This window comes from Gossypium hirsutum, chromosome A01 (assembly GCF_007990345.1).
Source record: "Gossypium hirsutum isolate 1008001.06 chromosome A01, Gossypium_hirsutum_v2.1, whole genome shotgun sequence".
NCBI lineage: Eukaryota > Viridiplantae > Streptophyta > Magnoliopsida > Malvales > Malvaceae > Gossypium > Gossypium hirsutum.
In genome coordinates, this window is record NC_053424.1 from 104310760 (window position 1) to 104315593 (window position 4834).

The 4834-nt window shown below is 38.2% G+C and overlaps 1 pseudogene; it reads right to left on the reverse strand.

Annotated features, from left to right (window-relative positions):
* Positions 1 to 486: 486 nt before the first annotated feature.
* On the reverse strand, positions 487 to 1388 carry LOC107917705 (protein argonaute 4-like; annotated as a pseudogene).
* Positions 1389 to 4834: the final 3446 nt, after the last annotated feature.

A 4834-nucleotide genomic window follows, 5' to 3' on the forward strand; every position in this document is an offset into this window, starting at 1 on the left:
AGAAGTCCCAAAGTGCCCTTTGCGGGTTTTCACCTTGGCTTCCCTTCTCCTTCAGACAAAGTACTCCTTGACCGAGTCTGAATTCACTAGATTAGATAAATTCTTCCTATCCATTTCTTGTCAAAATCAGTGCACCTCTAGAGAAAGCCCTCTTCACAACATATGGCCCTTCCCAATTCGGCATCCTTTTGCATGAAAAGGATCTCTTTCAGCACAAGGTTTCCTTTATGAAATCTTTTTGGACGAACCTTCTTTGCCATAAGTCTGTGTCATCCATTCTTGGTACGTTTGCTTAGGATGAATACTTTAAAGTTAAGTTTACTAGAGGTATTCAATTCTTGACTCCATCAAAGCTTGGAGGAAAAATCTTGATTCATAAACCCATGAAAGGGATTGCCCCAGCAACAGTCCTGGCTGTTGTTTGTCAAACCCTAAAAAAAGATGGTTCAATGATTCTCAGCAGACAAGAATGAAGTTGCTGACTTTATCCTTCAACTTGGAAAGCTGAGGTACAGAGATTACTCCCGGAGCATACATCCCACCATGACTCGATGATGTTTCTGAAGCATCCCTAATCTTCATAAATTGCCCCCAACTGTGAAGCTGCCAAATGAGTGTAGCAAATAGGAGCCACAAAAAATATGGCTGTGGTGCTTCTTTGATACATATAGGATAGAGAATGAACAAACTCTTGCAGATCATCAGCTGAAAACCCAGCTTGGTCTAAGAGAACATGATAGTGGGTCTGCCTCATGATTCCAATCATTCCAGCATGGGTACCAAGGTAAAAATCATTGTTCTTTGGATGGCATACTTTGTTGTCAATGACAGTACCATGTAGCACATTGTCAGGAGATTCCTGCTGAAAAAACTTGGTATGATGGTTTTTCGTACAACAATAATCACAATCTTTAGGGTTCCACTTCTCGTCAAGGAACTTGCAAGACTCAATAACTTGATCAAAACTTGATTGAATTGAGACTCGCTAACCCCATCCCTGAAAATAATGATTTGATCAAGTTTCTTCTTCCCTGAACTTGTATAGAAGTTTAAGAGAGCTTCCTTCATGATACCGTCATCCACTTTGTCAGAAACTGGTTTTGAAGAAAGAATCTATCATTTTAAGCTTCAAAGACTGTGTACGGCTTGATGCCCCATAGCTGGAAATCAATGGCCACCGCCTGGAGCTAATCATCGTAGCTATTGACGGCACATCAGACTGCTCAGGAAAGCCAAACAATGCACCCATTCCAATGATGATGGTTGGAACCTTTGGAACAACTGGAATTGAAGGTGTTTGCCCCAGCGTAAGCATAGATAGTAGGCAGTAGTTTCTTACGCCAATTTTTACCAGTCTCGGTCATCTTCTGTAATTTGTTTTTTTTTCTTTTTCTTTTCTTTTGGCAACCTTTGTTGTACTGTGGTATGGCGCATTATCTTTGAAAAGACTGCAAACTTTTGGCATTGTGCAGTTATATATAATCTTTTTTCTTTTTTCTTTTTTTTTTTTTGAGATGGATGACTTTTGACTTTGTAATATTGGCATATGAAGCTATCTCCCCTCCTAATGGAGCAGTTGACGTCCACAAAGATGAGTCATTGTCAGCTTGAAACTTTTGATGAGCTCGGGCCCATAACATACATGCCCCATAAGTCTTGACTCCCTTAAATTTGGCATTCATTGTACAACTGATGCGATCCCTTTTCATGGTGGACCAACAATGCCTCAAAACCTCATGTTTATTCTGGTAATTGCAAATCCTCCTACATGCGTTTTTGGACCACATTTTTGAATTCCCATAATAGTCTCAACAAGGTCTTGTCTTGTCTCCTCAGCTAATTCCAATTTCACAATCTTTCCTTCCTCTAAGGCTATATTTCCTACCACCACTTCATGGGGTAAAAACCATTTTCAACAAATTCAGAAACAAGTCACAATTTCTGTCACCTTCAAAGTACTGAGATTCCTCTAAACACATATCTTACTCAAAGGGAACTCTGAATCTGTAGTATCGTTGCTCGTGTCATTGATATCTAGGAATCTATGATAGGCAGATAAAAGAATATACAAGGAATAAATGAATTCAAAAATGACTATTTACATGAAATGAAAATTTATAAAGAATGTCAAAGGTCAAAAGAATCAGAATGAAAGAATATTTACTTGGATGAATAATAAAAGTATGTTTTATTGAAAATAAAAATGTCTGAACATGAGCCCACTTCTCAAAAGAAATCTCATTACTCCTAGGCTTTAGAGCAACAAGAGTGTTCTGAATATTACTCCGTAAAATTCCTAAAGATTACAGGAAGTTCTTCTGCAGTCCAATTGTTTAAAGAAATTCCCGGTTCGTAAGGGCGAATGCCCTCAAGGTTTCTTTGTTCAGTCCCTTCCCCATGTATGAGATTGATGGGATGATTTTCATTTCCAAACACCCCCTTCTCCGGGTAAGCTATCCCTCCTGACACAAAAGTCGAGGATATGTAAGGGAACGTCGTTAATTCCCATTCAACTTCTTTTTCACTCAGCTGTGACCCTCTTCTCTCTCTCTCTCTTTTTCTTTCTCTTTTTAATAACTTTAACTAATTAGGGTCTTTTTATGGATTTAAATGCATTTGATGTGATGCAATGCAAATGCATGAATGCAAAAGAAAAGGAGATGTTGATCTTGAATTCAATTCCATTAGAATAACTTTTCTAGAAAACAGATTTCTTTACATGAAAATAGATTACATATGCGATCTTGCCCTTCATAGTCCAAGTAAACGCTGATCTTTTCTTCATGGTCGAATCCTGTAAATTCTCCAAAAGATGCCTTTGCTAGCTCCTTGCTGCTTAATCTGAGCCTCGATCTCTTGCTCGCTTATCTTCATGATACTCATCAAAAAGTGCCGACTCTTGGATAATCTTCGTTGGCAATTAAATCAAGTCATGTATTCCTTCGTGGACTTCCGGCTTTCTCTCCTCATGCTCTTGGATAACCTTTGTTGGCTTGAATCTCTGGCAATTACATCATGTATTCCTCCGTGGACTACCAGCTTTCTCTCGTTGTGTTTACTTGGACTATATTCAGACGACCGCACTATAATCTACTTTATTAAGAAATTTGTTTCCTTATGACAAACTATTCTATTTAGGAATCGAATTTCGAATCAACACATTCTTTTCTTTGATGTAATGTAATGCAAATGCATGAATGCAAAAAGGTATCGATCTCGATTCAGTTTCATTTTAGAAAACGTTGTTTAAGGAACAAAAGTCTTTTCATAAAATGGATTACAAATACGCTTTCGCTCGTAGGCCCAGAGTCTTAACCCTATCTAATAACAAAGCTAACTCTCGACCTCTATCTGACCTGTAGCTCATATTGGTGTTCAACGTGCTTGCCCTTTCTACCAGTATCTATAAATGATCAGTTATCTCTTGAATTTGAATTACAGCTTCACTTATGAAGTAAGCTCTACAGCCAAAGACACCACCTCTAATGTTTGTGAAGTTGCTCTGATTACCTTGAAAGAAAGATTAGCGAACAAGTAGGCATTCCAGCTTCGCAGCATACTACCTTAAAATGATATCAAACATCCTCAGTGCTTCTTGAGAGTCTTTAAATTTCTACCTCCACAGAACATTTTGAATTGCTTGCATGGGTATCTTCGCAACATAGCTAATCTCCACTTTAAAGGTCTTTAAACAATATGATCTTCTTTAATCTCTTTCTTTCATGCTCATTTGGGTTGTCCTGGTCATCAGGGCTTACATTTCCATTATTTCTGATAAGTACAACATCCTAAAGTACCACAGCAAATTCCAGCTTGTTGTTTGGTAGCGGTTCTATAGTAAGTGAGTCTTTCTACCATCATAAGCAAAATTCTTTCCATCCAATTCAATTTTGTAGGTTTTAAACCCTTACCATCGACGAGGTGACTATCTTCATCTATAATGGTAGAAGTGTCCATCAGTACTCCCCACGCTCACCTTGAATTGTTCATCTATCTTCATGTCAAGCAAATACTGCAATTCCCCATAACTGTTGTAGAACAACTGTTTGGCTTCGTTACTCCATTAATCCCATATTTCCTTTAACTCTTGGAGGTTATTTTGCATCACACTAATGAGAGTGTAGTCCCATAATTCTGATGTGTATCCTTCGATGACACTATTTCCTTTTTCTATCTGGGTTTTCTCTGACCAAGCACAAATGAAAGAGTTGTCCTCCACTTTATTAAGATATTCGTTCCCCGTTACAAAACTTTCTAACTCAGAAATCGAACTTTGAATCGACACCTTTTAATGATAAATGACATGGAATGATAGTAAAATAAGAAAACAAGTCAGTGTCACATATATAAAAAATATAATAAATAAGAACTTATAAAGGTAGGCACTAAAGGTCATCATCATACTACCTGGGGCAAGCACTTAAAGTTCACTATATGTAGTTCGGTTCTAAAGCAAGGGTACCTGAACCAGCAGATTCTTCGATCCTCACCAATTATAGGCTCATATGGACCAAGTTTGGTTCAGGGTGACACATTTCCCTATGGCCATGCGGAGATGAAAATCTCACGAAGACATAGGTACGGATGTATCCCGGAAGCAATCCACTAGCCCATGCGGAGGTGAAAACCTCACGAAAGCATAGCTTCTCACTCCCACTTAAGGGTGTGACCACAACGGTCATGCAAATGCAATCTGTGCGTAAACAATAACAAACATATGCAACTAACACCTGTAAAAATGACATATTTTAAAAATTTTCCAAATTTTCGACTTTAAGACAGAAAATAATCAATTTTCGACTTGACCCTCTTATAGGTACCCAGTGGAGTCGCC